At 33.9% G+C, this 21,322-nt stretch overlaps 1 protein-coding gene and 1 pseudogene across 3 annotated transcripts in view; both read right to left on the bottom strand.

Annotated features, from left to right (window-relative positions):
• LOC129745368 (uncharacterized) overlaps window positions 1-21,322 on the bottom strand; it is a 313,381-nt gene that overhangs the window by 26,517 nt on the left and 265,542 nt on the right. The gene's annotated exons all lie outside the window — the stretch shown is intronic.
• On the bottom strand, window positions 10,530-10,660 carry LOC129750231 (U4 spliceosomal RNA; annotated as a pseudogene).

Genomic DNA, 21,322 nt, shown 5'->3' with positions numbered 1-21,322 from the left:
TCGTATTTCGACAATAAAAAAAAATGCGAAAAAGTGACAAATTACGTCAACTTTTCAATCCTTCAAATCAAATTCTAAAAATCTAAATCTAAAAATTTGTAATATATTACTGAGCTGTTTTTTTTTTCTTTTTTCTAAAAGTGAATGTAGTTCAAGCAGGCTTAAAAATTCGTGAATAGAAAACAATATAGAGGAAACTTGAAGATCTATAAAAAAAAATCTTTTGAAGTGTCACAAATAAAACTAAAAAAAAATTATTTAAATCAGAACTATTAGGAGAACGGAAAACGGTTATTTTCCATAAAAATGTAAGATAAAAACATAACTCACTAAAACAGTGCCATGTTGCTGTCGATCCAGTTAAGCCATTTTGAAAAAAAAAGGTTTCGATCGCGCTAATCTGATTGAAAAACAAGTGCGATATGAATTTGTTCGCTCTACAGAAAAAGGTTCACCATTCAGCCCTAATTTCAATATGCCATTCATGTTCACCCCAAAAATCCGGGAATTCTCACCGTATACCCACAATGCAATGTTGCAGGAAAAATCTCACTCTCTTTTGTATCGGAAATCCTAGATAGGTTTGATGCGGTTCATGAAAAAGTGGAAATTGTTTCCCGAGCTCATCGCAATCATTCCGAAGACCTCATCTAGGGCAGAGGCCGTGTTGAGATTCGACTACTGTCGGCGGCAACTCTGCACAAATGAACAGAACAGTCTGCGGGCCCATGACTGATTCATGTTTAAAAATCCGATTGGTTCCGGCTAAGCTTATTGGAAATGGGAGTAAATCTTTTAATCGATTTCCATCATCGGATTGCATTCATTTTGGCTGAGTTGGATATGGAGATAGGGAAGTGAGCCGGCCAATTCGATACATTTGCTGAGGCATACACACACGGTGTTATCTAGAACGAATTTCTCGGTGAAATATGTTTGCACCATTCTTTTTTTTTGCTTGAGCACTCTGAACAATGGAACATAAGGAGAATTTGCACCATGAACGGAGTTAATTCGAGAGAATAAGGTTACTGTATAATCAATAGCTTTGCAAAATGTTTTCACTTTAGTTTATTGACTACCATTGTTAAAAAAGAATGACGTTCTTAAATGGTTTCTAACTCTCAATCATTTTTTAATTCAAAGCCGCAGCTCGAAGCAATCGTTCCACGACTCTACTGGAATACACTTATGTATGAGTTTTTTTATCTTTGAATCAAATCAAAACCCTGAAATAAATTGTGAAAACCCAAAAACAACAAAACAAAAAGGAAAGAAACATTTGCACCGAACCAATTCCACACCTGTTCGCAAATTTCCACATGACTACCACCTTTATCCGAGTGAATCCAAAACACAAGCAAGCTGCAGGTTCTTTCTTTTTTTCGCCTCCATCCATCCAGAACGCTCGCAACTTTCATCCCAAATCTCAATCCACCTGGCAAGGCAACTCAACAACAATTCCAGACATGTTCCGAATACATGAGTGTATCTTTTGAAAGCTCCAAATTGGTAGCGCCTTCTCGCACACGTTTCTGCGGTTCTGAACGGTTGGAAGGAAAGGCTAGCAACTTCAGGGAAAACCCGGTGTTGAGGCCAGCCTTCATCGGAAAGTGGTTCCAGTAATAACCACCGGCAGCAGCATCATCATCGTCTGCGTCTGCGAAAAAAAAAATAGCATGGTCGGGTGGGAAGTTGGTTTAAGGTTAGGTTTCTTCGCCGCATGTGAGTAGCAATTTTCCCAACCCCCCTTCGCAGGTGGTAGAAATGCCGTCGTTCGGTGGTTATCACCTTTTCTCGTGTGCTTGCTTTTCAACTACGATGGTTCGTTCCATTTTGGAGCAGTTATGTGAAAATCGAACTCAAGCTTTGAATTTTAAAATTGGATTTTGTCATTGTGTAATGTTTTTTAGGAAAAATATAAGAACCATGAAAGTTTTTTCAATCCTGCATGTCTTTAATCAAGCTTACAAGCTTGATGGGTTTTACCCCGACTTGCCCAGAAAATTCGTAGGAAATTTGGAAAAGATCTGGACCAGACCAGACTATCCGGATTGGCTCGGATGCTGGATTTCGTTGAAAATAGCCCGGATTTTGTTTGGATTTTTTTGTAGCGACCTTCCACACTCCCCCATACCAAAAGGCTCAATTGAGCCCCCTGGAAGTTTCTGTTCTCAGCATGTCTGGCAGCAAAATGATTATAAATGTTAACACGAGCGAATTTTGATCATGCTGAGAACACCAAAATATTTATAATGTCGTGCGAATCGTACGTCGTCGTGTCGTGTGAATCAAATGAAAAAACTTATATCGAGTCATCATAATTAATGGTTTTTGCACTCAAATACGATTTAAAAAAAAAAGTCTCATCAAAATAATCATGAACGATTTTTAGAAGCCTAAACTTAGATTTATATCCGCTGACATATTTCGATGAAAAAAATGGTTTCGAACGTTTTTTCGTGATTTTTGTTGGAAAAATTCTTGAGTTTTTAAAAATTGGTCCAGAATTTACCAAATTTTGAGTTCACCAATTTGATATCAAATGAACGTATTTTGTCAGGTTTTTAAATTAAATAGCCAAAATTAGCCCGGCCCTGATACCTGCAGGAAAAATTCCGTCCACCTTACGCTAAACGCTTTTTTTACTACAAGTAAGTTGCGTAGTTGGGTGAGCATTAGACTAGTTCACTTTTCCTTTTTTTTGCTGATCACAATGCCATTTAAAGGGTTTTATCCTCATCAAGTAATCTGGCCAAATTTGAGCTTATTTTAGTAAGATTCCAGCGTGCGCTAGGAGATTTAGTAAAAATCCCCCAATTTTCTTAAAACATTTCGTAGTCATGAATTTTTAGTTTTTTTTTTGTTTTAGTCGATTATCTAAACCAGATCTTCACAGATGCTTGTCATACCGATTACAGTGCACTATAAAACCATCATTTTCTATTTGGAATAGCTTACTAAAACACATCTACGAAATTTTCACAAAAAAAATTAACTTTTTTTCACTGAAACTCCTAGCGCACGCAGGAAACTTACTCAAATGAGCTCAAATTTGGCCAGAGTACTTAAAAATTGATCAGGATAAAATCCTGTCAGTCGCATTGTGATAAGTGGAAAAAGTCGAAAACTGAACTATTCAAGTTGGAATACAATGAAATTGGCTCAATGAAATCCATTTGGTTTCACTAAGCGTCATTATTAAAAGATTGTTAACCTTATCTCAAGTAATGATGTTGCCTACACCAAAAAAAATCAGAAAAATGAACAAATTAGATTGGATTCGATCAGACCGATTTAATGCCATCAGAAAAATATTAAACTGTGGATTTTGAAACTCATAGTCATGAGTTCCTTAAACGTGGTCGAAAATTATTCAATAGAATGTTTTATTTTTTTTTATTTTTATTTACATAGTATTCCGTCTTACGACATAACTTGACGAACATAATTCCTAAAATTCACTCGGTTCATAGCAACCGTTCTCCAATTTCTCGGGCATCCCACGTTCGCCAGATCACGCTCCACTTGGCTAACCACCTCGCTCGTTGTGCCCCTGCTCGTCTAGTTCCTACCGGATTCGTGGCGAACACCTGTTTTGCAGGACAGTCATCCGGCATTCTCGCAACATGTCCCGCCCAGCGTATCCGGCCAGCCTTCACCACCTTCTGGATACTGGGTTCGCCGTAGAGTCGCGCGAGCTCGTGGTTCATCCTTCGCCTCCACACTCCGTTCTCCTGTACGCCGCCAAAGATGATTCTTAACACTCGTCGCTCGAATACTCCGAGTGTACGCAGGTCCTCCTCGAGCAATATCCATGTCTCGTGCCCGTAGAGAACAACCGGTCTAATAAGCGTCGTATACAGGTTACACTTCGTGCGAGGGCTAAGTCTTCTCGACCGCAGTTGCTTGTGGAGTCCATAGTAGGCACGACTTCCGCTGATAATTCGCCTCCGGATCTCACGGCTGGTGTCATTGTCTGCGGTCACCAGTGAGCCGAGATAGACAAAGTCTTCGACTATCTAACAATAGAATGTACTGCTTGGATTAAAAATTTCTGATCCATATTGATAAGCTGAACAATTTTTGAATATAGTTGAAAATATTTGTATAGTTATTGGAAAAAAACTGATGACGTTCAGTTTATTCTGCTTCACTGATGATATTTGTATTCGTTTTGTTTTGTAAACAATTCCTATACGAACTTTATATACAATTTAATTCTTTTGTACTTTCGTAAATCATCCTATGAGTCGAACGAAATGCACAAGGAAAAGAGCTTCAAAAGAAAGGAAATTGATTTAAAAACTCGATTCATCGTTTAAGAACGATAATGAAGTTTAAACATGTCATTCGCAAAAGGGTTACGCTGAATAAAATGTTGTTGCATAGAAAAGATCCAATTAATATCTGGTTTTTTCAAAACAGATTTCCCTGAATAAAAAAATTTCTAGATTATTTATTGAATTAGTTGTTAAACGATAAGAACATCAAACTAATCTGTAATAAAACAGTTTAACCTCTTAAACCGATGGTAATTTTCGGTTTAGATGATATATAAACGGCGTTTCTCGATATAAACTCTAAGCCAGTCAAGAAGTTGATCTTTCTATTGCATAAATTAGGGTGTCAACAGCTCCGTTATTCCGCCTCGTTTTATGCAATCTAAGAATAGTTACATTCTATTTCCACCAATTTACTGGTGTCCTGAAAATCGTGTTTTTTTTTGCAGTGTCCTGATATTTTTACGAAACTACCGGTCCTCTCTCCTCCGAACGCCACCTTTGACAGTTGTTTTTTCAAGAAAAAAAAATCCAAAACAGCAGTGGGATTGGTAGCCACAAGTACAGATTTATTTTAAAAAGTAGATTCAGTTTTTTTAAATTATTTTTAGTACTTATTCTGTCCGCACAGAAGACAAACTTAAGGGATTTCGTTAAGATTATCACAATTTAAAAAAATTGACCACGAAATAGAAACCATATATATTGAACATTTAATTAAAAAATGCAGAATTAAGATTCACATGAAAGTCGTCAATTATGAGGAACAAGTTTTAGGTAATTAATTAGTTTTGATTATTGAAAAATTGAGAGAGCAGAAATGGTATCAACAGTCCAACAGAACTTAAAAAAAAACTACAGATTTCCTTTTCTGTTTTTGGTGCTCCTGTTTGTGCAGATTTTTTTAAGGTAATTTAATAAAACAAGAGTAAAGATTTGAATGAGGCAACGCTGATAACGGGGAAGAAATTTTTCTTATTTTGTGTACGTTGTGTGGTGGGAGCAGGGATGCCAGGTGAGTTTGTCAAATACTGGACACCATGAAGAAAGAAATCAGGATTTTTTAGAACATCACGTATTCTGAATAAATTTCATAAATAAAGCCGAAACACAGGTACTTTAGACGCCTTAATTTATGCCACTAAGTCAAGCAGAAGCCAAGAAAAACAGCATTAAAATATCATTTGAACCAATCGTTATCATCGGTTAATGGGTTAAACAATTTTATTTCCAATTTTTCGATGTCCTAGTTATTAATATAGAAATTTAATTAGAAAATCGATACAATTTAGAGCACTTTAAACACCATTTTTAACAAATCAGGATAATTTAAAAATTAGAACGGTCTCTCGAAAATCAGGACAAATCCCAAAAAATCAGGACACCTGGCACGTCTGGGTTGGAGTCTAAATGATTTTTTGTCTCCATTTATCTGAGGTGTACGACTGAAACGCAACGGCGCTCTTATCTAGAATTCTCTTGCTCCCACTCAAAGGCCAGAGCTTTCACACTTGCCGTCCGAATCGCTTACAGCTCGTGTGAACTCTTGTGAACGATTTGAGCCAGTGATTCCAATTTTCCATATTTTAACTGGATGTCTTAGACTTGTTGGACTACAGGCAGACATTTTAGCAAGTTTCCAGACTTCCAGACTGTTTATCAATGCCAGCCTTTTGGGTTAGGACATAAATTGTTCTAGAAAACTATGAATATTCAAAAGGGATATGCAAGGAAATGATTATAATTTATGAACTCAGAAGTTTTTGAAAACTTTTAATATTGGGAAATGATTCGAAGACATACCAATGTTAAATTGAAAGTTAGGCAGAGCACGTATAGTCCCAGCCAGTAGTGATAGTAGTAGTGATAGGAACATACGATTAGAGGCTATCTGCAACATTGAGATCTAGCGACCGAAAAGAAACGGTCACCACCTTCAAAAGTTTGCAATCCAGACATTTTTTCTAAATCTTTCAAACTTTTCTGATAAAGAATTGACAACCCTGATTGGAGCACGATCAGCAAAAGAGGATTCACTCGGGAGCCAAAAGCAGTGTTGTTATCTCCCGGCTCTTTGTTGTTTTGAAGAAGCCGATCAACCATGCTTTAAACTGATCAATTGTTTTTAAAGTGATAAAACTTTTTTTTTTAAACCGTGATAATAACGGATAGTGATAAAATTGAAAACCACTGTATTGTCAAAAGTAACTTGATTCAGTAATAGACTTGGGGAAAAATCGAGTAAGGTTATCCAGCAAACATGAAAACTTATCAGAAATAATAACTTAAGTCGTTTCCAGTGGTGTTGCGAATCGCAATTCCAACTGCGTAATGAAAGATCATATAAAATGTCGTCTGAAGTCAGTTTAAATCGGATATGATTGAAAATCCGCCATATTTGTAAATTTTGAAACGATTTTGCTCCCGCGCGGGCTTCAAATGAGAAAATCATCGTCATGTTCTCTCTGCAACCAGATGGGAATTGAGTAAATATGACCAATGAGAGAACTGGAAAATATTGTCGCTGGCAACGATTTGAAGGCTGTGAGAGCATAATCTTGCGCTCTCTTGCATTTTTCCGGAAAATAGGTACGAATAAGGTGACCCAATTGGTGTAGTTTTCGTCGCTTAAGAAAGAAATGAAATTTATGTACGTAATATGACTACAAAAATGATTGCTGTAAAAACACGTTGGACTTCCAATGAACCGCATCTCAAACCACAAATATTGCAAGAAACTTTGAATTCTGTCAGACAATAAGAAAACTGATCGCTTTTGATGAAATTTTTACAAAAATAGGTACAATGACAGAAAGAAAGTAAGAGAAACTTATCATGGTCATTTATTTGTGTTGACAAAGTTTAAAACAATTCCCTGCTTTTATAACTTCTATGTTATTTTGTTTTGTTTATAAATATTTGATTAAGTTTAGGTTCGCGTTGGATTTATGTTTATTATATTAAAAATGGATTGAACCATCAACTGGAGCAACATGCAACACTTTTCAACTTCAATGGCTTCTAAAACTCAATCTAAAACTCAATGTCAAAAACTTTTAAAATTTATAGTTTTCGATACATAAGTGATGTCAAAACGCCTAAAGCACCAATTGCTGTTATGTTTGGTTTTGTTCAAATTTAATTTTACATTCTTTCTGTCAAAAATGTTTTATAAGAAAATGCACTAAGGACTAAGGATGCTGCATACATGTAGGGGTAAAAAATACAACAAAAAACTCTACTAGCTGGAATCATGAAAATTATTGTTTGGATGGATGATATTTAGAAATTAACAAACGCGTGATGTAAAAAAATCATATTCCAGCATATGGAAACGAGATTAAAAAAGGTGAATCTTTGATGATAATTTTGATGCAATTTAGTCAAGACTAGTAACTGAATCATAAAAATATTTATTCAAAAAATTTCTGATTGTCCAAATCACTGTTGGAATAAAAAATTATAGCTAAAGTTTGTAAGTGACATCATTAAGCCAATCCGTCTTACTTGGTAAAGTTTTTTAACAGCATCAAGAAATGTAAAACTATGTACATCTTTTGCTCGATTTTTTAATTTTTTTATAAGAATCGAAAGCTTTTAAAACTATCTCACGATGTCAGAAATCAATTGAACTGAGGCCGCTTCTGGAAACGAACGAAAAAAAAGAAATTTGATTTTCTAATCTATGACTCCAAAAATATGTTATGGTTGTTACACAAAATTAACGAGTTCATGAATATCATTACAAAAAACCAATCAAGCACAAACTTATTGGTAAATTATTTAGGACATTATTATAGGAAATTATAGGAAAATTCAAACACAACCAAGTTGTTGCATTCCAAAAAGATTTTTCATAGAAAAGCATATGTCCTAAAATCAATATATTACAAACTTCTCTATGTGTACGAGGCATTCGAAAATTTCGCTTTTGTGCAAATTGATAACTGTTTAGGAGATTACACACTCAAAGGCGCTTTTCGAGCTCAGAGCCCTTCATTAAAACAGGACATTTAAGTGAGTTGTTGTAAGTTATTTTTCTTTTGTAATTCTTGTATAAGATGTAGAAAATAAACTTTAACGTCTTTCTACAAAAAAGGGGTAAATTTTTTGAAATTTCACAAAAACAAGAGTAGGTACGCTCATTTCGCGATCGAAAAATGGTACATTTGTATTTTACCCTTGAGGTTATTCGCTTTGGGAAGAACACTTTGGCATAGGTTTGATTGATGATTGAGAAGGGTTCAAAATGGTAGATATGTTTGTTTAAATTTCTTTAAATTTATAAAGTTTTACAAGGTGATAATGCAAAAGGAAGTTCGTATCTTCATATTTTATTCCTCTCCTTATTCTCTATCTCTTACATCAATGTATCTCAGGCGCTAGATTTATCATTAATAAACAGTATCCGGCATAAAATCGCTAATCCGCTAATCGCTAATAAGTCCGCTAACTTTCGGTTAACAAATTTTTTTTCTCGCTAAATTTTTCTTCAGCTAGCGGATAAGAAAGTTCCACTAACAGAAGAACGCTGGCTTTTTTTTAATGTTGAGTTGGCCATAGACGAAAAGATTATAAATTCGGCATCAATCTGATTTAAAATTTTGAATTCGATCAGGTATATAAATTTTCGTCAAAAATTGATTTCAGAAGCTATTTTCGTGCAAGCACTAAATTAAACTTTGGAAGTCCCTACTCCCGACTTCAGACAGACTTCCGACAAAACAAAATAGAGTAGGGGAGAGGCGGGTTATATGCGCATATTAAGGAAAACACTCATTTTCTCCCATATTCCGATAGATAGGAGCCTGAAAACTATGTGCACATGAGCGGACATCTGTTTTCTATACGTAAGAGCAATTTTTCTGTTAAAATCTCTTACAGTTTTTGTGAAAATAATTTTATAATAAAAGAAGTCAAAATAGCCGATTTCCGAAACCGGCGGGCTAAATGCGCATATTTATGTTTTAAGCTATATTTCATTTACACTCGCAATATTTTGAAATTATTGAATTGAAAATGGTAGAAACGGATGTTAGGCATACGTCAAGGCTGAAATTTTGGTGAAATTTTTTGCATCACTAGTTCTTTTGCATGAAACATAGTTAAGTATGCCATATGGCCATATTTCATGGTAATATTTTGTTCATATTGTATTTTTGTCGGATCAGTATGAAGTTCTTCTTTTTTCGCTGTAAGATCGTGATTTGAGCGTAGATTTCATGTTTAAATGATAGGAAGTAAAAAATTTATAAGAATAATCTATTTTTCTTGATATAGGCATTTAACCTGCCTTGATATGGGCATTCAGAACCTGTTTCGTATTCCAATATCTTATCATCTACAACTTTGCCAAAAGCTTCAATTTGTTGAATTTCCGATTTCCAGATGAATAAGAAAGAAAAACCATTAAAATTTTTGTTCACAGAATCTGTACGCAAAATAATTAAAATTCAATATTTTATATAAAAACTGACAAAAATCTTGTTTGAATTTTTAAATTTTTTCGACTTTATATAACAATTTAATTTTTTCATGCCATGTGTTAAAAGCGTACTACCCTCAAACTGCACTGATTAGATATGATGAATCTCTAGCCAAATCGTCAATCGGCTGTATGCGCATATTACCTAACATGCGCATTTAGGAACACTTCCCCCTACTAGATTGTCGGAAGTCTGTGATCAACTGTAAGTCAACCAACGACGTTTCTAAACGTTTATACTAAATGCACAATATTCGATCACTTTTTTCACTGGAATCATAGGAATAAGCGTCTTTTTGAATTGTCTCCACCTAAATTTATGTCTGAAGTATTAGCCTTCTTTGAGTATGAAAGAGATGAAAAAGTTGTAAAAAATTGAAATTTCCAGAACAAAATGAGCCTTAAATATCAAAGAAGAACTGTTTCAAACAAAACAAAATACTGCGGAAAAAAAATCTTTTCATTAACTGATGTAAAAAAATGAAAAATTGATTAATGTTTTGAAAAAATTGTTTCAAATGTTTTTCCTTTTACTTTGGACTGATATGGACAGAAATATTACAAAATGAGTTCTAAAACTGCCCCTATATTGTAAGGTGGCTACAAAATTTATGTTTTGCTTATCTTTTTCGTAAATTTCTATTATCGATGAGCGATTGGCGCTTTATTAGAGATCGATAACTTTTATCCAACATTCAGCGATTTTAATTAGCGATCGGTAACTTTGACCTAGTAAGCGATGCCGAACACTGTTAATTAAAAATATTTGGCGTGTATTGATTTAGGAATCACATCTTTGAAAAAAAAATTTAAATGCGATGTAGTTTTCAACTAGCAATAATCGCACCTCAGTAGAACTTCATTGGTTACGATATCACCACTGCGCAAAGCTTTAAATGCGATGTATTTTTCGAAAAAAACTTTGTACGAAGCTAGTTTAGAACAAAAAATAAAAATTTACACCCAGGCTTTAGGCTGTGTAATGCCTTAAATTTTTGGAATGTCGTGAGCTTATTTCCTTTAGAAAAAAAAACTCCCAAAATAATCCGAGATACTTAACTATTTTATCCGTTGGTGATTTTTCTTCAAGACTATTTCCTCTTTCATTTGGTGGTACATATTGATCTCCGGAACAGGGAAAGGTTATCTAACCAGAATCTCGTCACCGAACAATCCGTTTCCTCCCGCTCGTGATACAAGCTGCAATTCAGCCAGTCAGCCCAGAATTGCATCTTCTCCGGGCATAATAGGATTAGACTCGCTTACGCTTTGCTAACACTTGAAGCAAATTAAAACTTTATTGAATGGCAGCCAGGCAGCCTTCATACAGTTTGCATCCTCCGGGAACATCCTTTTGCTTTTAGAGGCGAAGCTTTCCGATCGGATAAGGTCCTCCTTTGAGCCAAGCTGGCCACCAAAAGGGAGAGGGTGGGTTGAGGCTTTGAGCGTTGCAGAAGAGGGTGCTGCACATCGATTGAATTTCCATCTTATCCGTTTGGTCTTGAACCGCTTACTTTAGCTCGAAAACATTCGGTAGGGGTTGGGTTGGGAGAAATTAGAAAACGGGGACGACAGCAAAGGATACAATCTTGGGATTAGGAAAAGCATTTCATTTAGGCTTACCGAGCGAAAGTGAAACCTAGGAAAGGGCAGTTGGTTGGGAAAATCTTCCCATTTGGATTGGCAGCGTTAATAATGGAAAATTGTCTAGTCGAGTTTAGAGAATCGATACGTTCTTTCTCCTAGCAAAGATTCAATCTACAGTGAAGCACCCTCAATAAGTTTGCAGCTAAGGAGAAACTAATCATTTTCCTATTAGGTTTTCAGTGGAAAATCACTCACTCGGTGCACCAAATTGCTTCTCCTAGAGGAAGGGTTCTCATAAAAATAGATACCCCCGAATAACCTTCGTTTCCTTATAATTGGAACTAGCATAAAAAAAAGCTCGTAAAGTGAAAACCCGCAGAGTGGTTCGAAGAAAATTTGGTTTGGAAGAAAAAAAACTTCCCCCTGGAGCCAACATTTGTTTCTCGTTAATTCGGCTCGTGGCCGTTGGTGAAATGATGGAACAAATAAGACCGACCCGGCTGGATGGAAGAGTTTTTTTGCTTTCCACTTTTTTTATCTCTCTCTCCCGGTCGATTAGGTGTGGGGAGTAGTTTTTTTTCCCTATAATTTTGTTTGGCGTCTCGCCTTTCGAGGTGTGTATGTTTTGTTCCAGTGAAAATGGAAAACAAATAAATATGGAGATCATAAAAAATAGACAGTCAATTGACTCGTTGTTGGTCTATGGCACTTCCGGAGTGGAAAACAAATAAATATGGGAACTTTATGGCGGTCAAAGTTCCCCCAAATGTTTGGCTGTTTGATTGGTTCATTACAAGGCGAGACAAACTTAGTCACAACATGGCTTCTGTTGAGAAAATAAGTGTTTCGAAGGTTGTTTTGTCACTGTTTTAATCGAAAAAAAAATTGTTGACACATGTTTATTTTACTTTAGTTTCCATGACAATGTAACCCTTAAAAACATTCCTCAAAAGCGGATTTCCATAAGAATTTTTTCAAGATAGGTACCTCGATAACTTAAAACTATAAGAAATAATTTCTTCATTGATAACCTACTAGTTTTCATGCTTTTCAAGAGAAGGAGGAAGTACTTTTAATAAGCATTCCAATCTGTTTTGATGATGTCCCTCATTCTTCCATCCTTTTCAGAAGGACCCACTCAAAAGCCATAAACATTTTTCATCAACCCTCTGACAACGAAAAACAACCGGAAGAGGTCGTCTGCAGTCAGCTAGCGCAGCGTTTCATGATTCATTCTTCGGAAGGGATGATTTATCATCACATGCGTGTTCGGTTCCGGATGCAGCATTGCATGTTTCCGACGATGACAGTCCGGGGGGTTGCAAAAAGTCTCCCCAACCCACCCACAATCTTCTTTGATTTTGCGACGTTTGATCGAAAAAACATTTCCATTGTTTTTGAACAGAAAGAAAAATCGGGAAGATGAAATATTTTTCCCATTTTCAAGGCGCAAGGAAGAGAGGACATACATATCTACTCTTCGATGGTGTTTGAGTCCGGAAAATAATTACGATTGTCGTCGAAAAAATCCATTAGCGAAAAATTGTCATTTGCAATTGAAGTCGAAAGCATGATTGATAATTAGGAGTGTTTCTTCAAAATAGAAGCCTGTCAGAAAATCACAAAAGGAATGAACAAAAAAGTAACCACCAAAAATAAAAGTGAATAAAATGTCATTCTTCAACATAATTAAGGTTTTTGGTACCCTATTTTTTATAGTAGAAGCATATTTTACTCAACAAGAATAAACATTTTGATCATGATATTTATTTTTCATTCAACGAATTGTTAACAAGGTTGTCAAAATCACATAAAAAACTATAATTTCAGAGAATTTTCAGCAAATTACCATCACAGAGTCACAGAATTTTAAAAATATTCAAGGATTTCACAGATATTTTTCAATTTTGTACGTGTTTTCAAAATTATAATTTTTGTTGCAACCTCAATTTTGGATTATTTTGGATAAATATGATAAGATTGGTGATGTACAAGGCCTGATTCAGGGGGGGGGTGGGGGGAAAAAGGGACAATTGCCCCGGGTCCCCCGGCTCAGGGGGCCCCCCAAGATAAAAATAGTTTTACATTACTTAAATCATACTACTTCAATTTCTAAGAATGTATGGAAAGAAATCAAAACTAGAAAATCGTATTAAAAACTTGAAATATAACAACAAATTGCCTCCGTGAAATAGTATCTAGAAAAGTTTTCCAAGCTAAGGGAGCCCCCTAGAGGAAGTAGTGAAGAAGTTCATCCCCATTTTACGGGCTGAGAATATCAAAATTTTGGCATTGAATTTCAAAATTTTCAACTCAAAATCTGGACAAAAAATTGTAAACCTAATTCGAAAAAAGAAGAATATGAGGCAAAACACCTCCAATTTTCATTTTTTATCGAAACATGTTAGCTCACAGTGCTAAGAGAGAACAGAGGAGCTTTATGATAAACATTTCAGAATTTTACCCGGACAGTATCCGGGTTAATACCGGGTATTATTATAAATTTTCACTTTTCAATAATTTTTATTGAACTTTTTGTTGGTTTTTAAATTCTAAATCGTTTTCCTTTCCTATTTTTGAAAATAAATGCGTTAAAAAACTGTAGTTGCTTAAATTGGATCGATCTACAATACAAAGTTTCTTTATTGAATTTCCATTCCAAATTCTGCTTTAGACTTAAAATCCGTATTGGAACATTTTCAACTGATATAACCCAAATTTTATCAGCTACTGAAGTAAATATCCTAAATTCAGTATATCATTTTCCAAATGATCATTCTCAAATTATCATAAAAACGATCCAATAGTTGAGTTGCCAATATCATTGAATGATTTTCTTAACATGAATATTTCTATGTTTTCAATCTTATCTTTATCCAGATTCAATTCATTGACATTTACAAGTATTTTGGTGTTTTTTCAGTTATTGAAGTTCAGTTTCATGGTTTTTCTGAATTTTGAGAACTCAGGATCTATGTTTGGTAATAAATTCATTTTTATTCCATTTTTCAATGATAACTGATTCTGTGATTTAAACATTTATTCTCTAATCCGATTTTAGTTTCAATCGATCATTTTTGCACTTATACTCCTGAGCTTTGAGGGCTTTCAATTAAATTTTTGTCACATTTAGAATAACAATTTGATACCCATTTTTTTTTCATCTGATGAGAATCATATTCATAAACATATTCATAAACGTTTATTTGTGTTCCAAAGGTATAAAATTGAAGTTCACATGTGGTGAAATTTCTGCTTTGGCTCTGATTGTAACTTTTAATCTTTTTCATTGAATTTGCTAGAATTTCATTGAAATTGCTAGAAAGTAATAATTTCCGTACGACAAAGCTGAAGTTTTATAAAAATCTATGTATATTATAATTTTATGGAATAAAACAAAAGTTCGGGTTGCCATACTATAGGGCAGTTCATCCATGAGAAAAACTTTATCAAATCCGTTTTTAGATCTTCAATTCTCTCTTAAGATGTTATTCAGAGCTTAGATTTAAAGGTTCAGTGATAAAAATCATTTATTTATTCTATTCAACCTGTTATTTTAGGGCGGAGGCATTTTACAAAAACACGCTATTATTCCACTATATAATCATTATTAAACGTCCACAAAAGCTGAAATATGTTTAATTTCTTAAGTTCAGTTGAGTAAGAAACAAAAACTACCCTAGTTTTTGTTTTGAACTTCTTTAAGTATAATTTTTAAAAGTCGAAATATTCCATCAAAATGTATTAAAACCTTGTATGAATTTTTAAATTTTTTTGAGTTTGTAAATTCATAAAATTCTTTCTTGCCTTATGTTCTAAGCGTATCACCCTCAAAATGCATTGGTCAGATAAGCTGTCTAGTCAGCCATTTCATCAATCAGCCGTAGGGTCATTTAACCCGATAGGCCCATTTAGGAAACCTTTCCCCTATATCTATCTTCTACTCATATTCTGTCAATAATATTCTTTTTTATTGTAAAAAATATGAAAATATTTGATTTTTTACGAACGCCAATAAAAGCAACCTTTGAAATCATTTCATGTTTAACGTAAGCAAATGATGCTCCAAAACATTGGATCAAAACGATTCAAAAACAACACAATATTCACAGTGAAAATTAATTAATTCTGTTATTTGATTCGGAAATAAATTTAAAAATTATTTTTTCCAAGTTTATCTACACATAAAAACAAGTGGTTTGTTAACGTTTCCCAGTGAAAAAATGGAAAATTTTGAAAATTTTTTGACTTTATTTTGAACTGTGTCAGTTTCAACCATATTTTCCTGCTGCTTTTGGCGACAAATTTAGAGAACCGCATCGATTTTCAGAGCACGTTTTCTACTCAAATCCGATCGAAAGATATGATTATTATGCATCCTAATGATAATTTAGGTCTAAAAAAAGAAGAAGATCGATATATAATTTCGATAATCGGTCTGTATTCATGGAAAACTCCATCCTCCCCCATAAATTGATGGGGGCATTTTGATCAGATATTTAAAATTTAATAAATCGTCAGTTGACCATAAAACAACAATTTACTTCAGTTTTTTTTATCAATTGTTAATTCAAATATAAAATTTGAACAATCAATAACATCAATGGTGAAGATGTTTTAGGCAATCATCGTGGTGTAAAAGCCTATTTCATTTGATCACTTTTTATAACTTAAGTGATGGATAGCCACCACAAAATTTAATTCGATTGTTATTCGTGTTTAAATAAATATCTGGTAGTTTGTTTTTTTTTTATAAATTACAAGGTATTGGTTTTCAGAACACATTTGTGTAAAAATAATCCACTAAAAACTTCGCAAATGTCTAAAATTCACAAAATATAGTCGCTGGCGTTTTACCTTGCAAGGGTATTATGGACAGAAGTACCCTACATGTTCATTTCGTTTCCAAAATAAGAGAAAAACTCATATTGCGTGATAACAGTTATGTATTTTGCATCCAAAACATTTTTTAACAAAGTTTATCTTAAAAAAACTAGCTGATGTGTTTCGATGAAACAAAAAACATCCTGGTATTCGAGTTTTTTCATCTTGATTTTTAATACAGAATTTCTAAATTTGCCTGGTTATTGCCCATTTTTTTTCTGTTAACTTTCAAATTAAGTGTCCGCAAGGTTTTTTTCAAATAAAATAGCCTGGATTTCCCCAGCCAGGGTAAGTGTGGAAAAAAATCTGTTAATTTCCGATGTTCTGGTTCCAATTTTTTTTTTATTTGTTGGCTATAACCGGATTGTGTATTAAATTTATAATTCTTGATTTTCAGTTCGGTTCATCATTGGGACAAAATCCTTATTCGAATCTTGATCTTGCATTTAAAACTAAAATTAGAAAATATTTCAAATAACAAACCATTTTTAAGGTTTGGATTTGAAATTTTTACTCTTTATTCTAGTGCAGAATTGAAACGTTAACGAGCTTTGATCACCGCTGATTCTTATTGGCTCTCGAAAAGTATCAACTAAAAAAGCCAATAAGAATTGAAACTTAAAAAAGCTTCATAATGGTGATCCAGAATTGAAATATCAGAGTTTCATCCTTCGGAATTTTCATTCTGATTCACTCTTTGAATTACGAATATATAATCTAAGAAAACTTCATATAGAAAATCATAGATTCTAAACTCAAATAGGAAATTTCTGGCTAAGGATTCTGTCTGTTCTTGGCATAATTATTTGAAATTTTCCTTTGGTATTGAGATTCAGAAATCGATTTCAAATTAGGAATTCGAAATTTTTATTTAGGTTCAAAATGTAGAATTTCAATTCCGAATTAAAATTCATAATTGCTCGAAACAAAACAGAATACAGGTGAAATCCACTTTTTTTAAAATGATGTGAACTGAATCTCAAAATTGCGTTCATTGAAAAATCTAAATTTAACTTTCAATTTTTTAACTAGTGTTAAAAATGAAATAAATTACACTTGTTTACGAAAGTCAAGAAAAGTCGTGAACTGTTTTAACCGATCTATATTTTTTTTATATGAAATCGGACGTTGAATCCGAAAATGAAATTAAAAAAAATTGCAGTTGAACAGTCTTTGAGTGATGCATTAAATGTGAAAATTTTTAAAAATAAAAATAGTTCTTGTACTTAGATTAAATTATCTCAGACTACATAACAATAATTTGAAATTCTTTTTTGCATATTAAAGGTGAATTAATTTTCTATCGATCAACCGAAAACCATTTTTGCGTCTGATCAACAGTATTGTTGATATTAGTGACTTTATAATAGAAAAAATTATAAAAAAAATGCATTTTTTAGAGAAAATATTGTTTCAGCGAAAGATTTAGACTCGATGATAACATTTAAAAAATTTGATTTTCTATTGCTCTTAAATGTCAATTCATAACAAAGATTTCAAGTTGTTATTTGTTTACCAAAATCTGTTGCAAATTTCAGAAGTTATGGCAACTTTACCGTAACAGTATTTTTTGCATTTTTTTAATAATTTAACGAACCGCCTTACACCTATCATAGTGTAAGAAGTAATCAACATGGTAAATCTCACGCGCTCCAGGTCTTAATTATTTATTAGCTTATCAGGAGGTCACATGCCAAATTTCAGAAAGATCTGACTATAGGGAGGGGTTGCTTGAGTCTCAAACGTGAATAGGATTCTAAGGTATTTTGCCATAACTTTTGAAATTTTCAACCGATTTTGATAAATAACCACTTGAAATCTTTGTTTTGAATTGATATATAAGAGCAATAGAAAATCAGATTTTTTTTAAATGTTGTCATCGAGTCAAAAACTTTCGCTAAAACAAATTTTTTTTTTCTAAAAACTGCGTTTTTTTTATCATTTTTTCGATCATAAAGTCACTAATACCAACAATACTGTTTATCAGACGCAAAAATGGTGTTCGGGTGATCGATAGAAAATTTATTCATCTTTAATATGCAAAAAAGCAATTTCTAATTACTGTTATTTAGTCCGAGATAATTTAACCTAAGTACAAGTACTTTATTTATTTTTCCGAAATTTTATATTTGGAGCATAACTCAAAAAATGTTCAACTGAGATTTTTTTGAATTCCATTTTCGGATTCAGCACCCGATTTCATACTAAAAATGACCTTCAGTTTACTTTATCAAAAATGCTGTAAACTAGTGTAATTTATGATAAATTGGGTCTTTTTAATATTTTAGTTGAGAAAAATCAATTAACGTTACCAATTGTGTCACATCTTTTGATTCAAAATAAAAAATCATAATTTTATATTGGGCAAAAAATCAAAGTTTTGGAAATCCATTCAAAATTGAAAAAAAATTGATAAATCTGTGTTCTTTGATACAGATTCTGTGATAAAAATTTGCTCGAAATTCCGTGAAATTATAGATTTTTCTGTAATTTCGGCAACCTTGCAAGCAACAAACAGTGTATGTAAATACTGTTTCCATGGTTTGGAGACGCCTTGAAGTAGAGAAGCATACATTCTAATCCATGAAGTGAAAATATGTATATCGAGAACTGAAACCTGGTTTTAAAATTGAAATGACATTTCGAAAATTAAATCGTCGAGAGCGCTTAGTAAAATGATAACAATAAAAAATGAAATGCGACTTTTGACCGTTCTAAAAAAACAAACAAACAAAAACTGTTGAAAAATAGATGCTTTATCCCACTTAATTGAAATGAATCTAGTGTCTTTATTTGAGAATTCCATGAAATTTGATTTTTTCTGCAAGAATCATAGATACTTATCTAGTATTAAATAAAAACTATGCTACACAGTAAACGAAAATTACCGAGTTCGGTAAATTTTTTACCGAAATCCTAACATTTGTAAATCGTTAAACTGTTCGGTAATTTTTTCGCTAAAAAATAAACGAACATCGGTAAATGAAGAATCGATTTACCGATGTACGTTTATTTTTTACCGAAAAAATTACCGAACAGTTTAACGATTCACACATGTTAGGATTTCGGTAAAAAAAAATACCGAACTCGGTAATTTTCGTTTACTGTGTACGAAATAAATTGAGTCCAGAACTTCACATCTGCAGATCTGAAACTTGAAAAAGGAATAAACCTACATATGTTGAGGAATCAAATATTTTGATTTAAAAAGTCAATTAACTGAACAAAAGATACATTAAAATACACAGCTTTTAACTTTGCTCGCTTGCTTTAGTTCGAATGAGTTTATTGATATTTATTTTTCCACCCAAATATGATCAATCTTTTGAAACAGACTCGAAGCCTCTGATTGGTCAAAAGTTAGAGAACTTAATTGTTATTAGATTTAAATTTTTAACAACAGATTTAAAATTTTTACACCTTAGATTTTAGTTATTGAAAACCACATTTTCACAACTTTGTTTGCACAATTTCAAAGCAAGAAGAGTTAAGTTTTTGAATGTTTCAAAAGTTTTCTTGAATGATCCCAAGCAAAAATAAGTCTGAGAAGAATAGAAACTTATCTGATGATTCGTCTAGTTTTGAGCAACAGATTTATTAAAATTAGCATAAAGGATGATACGTGATGATACGGTCAAAATTTGGTCAATATCAACTTGACGTATTTCTTTCAATTTTGCATTTAAAACATCCTGAACACCCCTCATTTTGAAAGTGTGTGTATGTGTGTGTTGAATGTTGCTCCTATTTTGATTTTGGAATTCACTCTTCAGTTGTCAAAATGCCGTCCAAGGAAAAAAGAGCAGCGTATTAAAATTTTGCTCGCGCATCGCGAAAATCCGTGCTACTCGCACGCAAAGCTGGCAAAATCGCTAAAAGTTGCCAAATCAACCGTTACAAATGTAATTAAAGTGTTTGGGGAATGTTTGTCGACAGCCAGGAAGTCTGGATCGGGGGGAAATCGAAAACCGGAAGCCGCTGAGACGACAAAGAGAGTTGCCGGTAGTTTCAAGCGAAACCCTAACCTCTCTCTCCGAGATGCCGCAAATAAGCTGGGTGTATCGTCTACAACCGTGCATCGAGCCAAAAAAACGAGCCGTACTATCGACTTACAAGAAGGTAGTGACTCCAAATCGCGATGATAAACAAAATACGACGGCCAAAGCTCGATCCCGGAGGCTGTACACGACGATGTTGACGAAGTTTGACTGCGTGGTAATGGACGACGAAACCTACGTCAAAGCCGACTACAAGCAGCTTCCGCGACAGGAGTTTTATACGGCAAATGGAACGGGAAAGGTAGCAGATATTTTCAAGCACATGAAACTGTCAAAGTTCGCGAAGAAATATCTGCTTTGGCAAGCCATCTGTACCTGTGGCTTGAAAAGCAGCATTTTCATAGCTTCCGGGACTGTCAACCAAGAAATTTACGTGAAAGAGTGTTTGAATAAACGTCTGCAGCCTTTCCTGAAGGAACACGGTTGTTCCGTACTGTTTTGGCCGGATTTGGCATATTGTCATTATAGTAAAAATGTCATGGAGTGGTACGCCGCCAACAACGTGCAGGTCCCCAAGGACAAGAACCCTCCCAACACGCCAGAGCTCCGCCCAATTGAGAAATACTGGGCTATTGTCAAGGGGACCCGAAAGAAGACCAAAAAAACTGCTAAGGACGAGTAGCAGTTCAAGGCAAACTGGCTTTCTGCGGCGAAGAAGATGGACAAGGTGGCTGTACAAAATCTGATGGCAGGGGTTGAGCGTAAGGCTCGGCAATTCGGATTTGGAAAAGCGGAAGCCTAACTGAATATTTTTCCTGAATTATATATTAATTAAACTTGAAAAAGAAATTTAATTTGATTTTTTAAATAAACGATGTCACCGATTTACACGCGTTTTCCCTTGACCAAATTTTGACCGTATCACCCTTTATGATATTTCAGCCAAACAATAAAATACAAAACTGTAAACAGATTTCAACTGAGTTCGTTTGAGACGTTGAAGGGCGTTAACAATGCATCATGGCAATGAGCTACATATTTAAATAGAACTTGAACAGAAATTTACTAATGAATTTAAAGTTTTT

This window comes from Uranotaenia lowii, chromosome 2, assembly GCF_029784155.1.
Source record: "Uranotaenia lowii strain MFRU-FL chromosome 2, ASM2978415v1, whole genome shotgun sequence".
Lineage (NCBI taxonomy): Eukaryota > Metazoa > Arthropoda > Insecta > Diptera > Culicidae > Uranotaenia > Uranotaenia lowii.
Note: the sequence above shows the minus strand (reverse complement) of the source record. Positions and strands in the feature narration are given on the sequence as shown.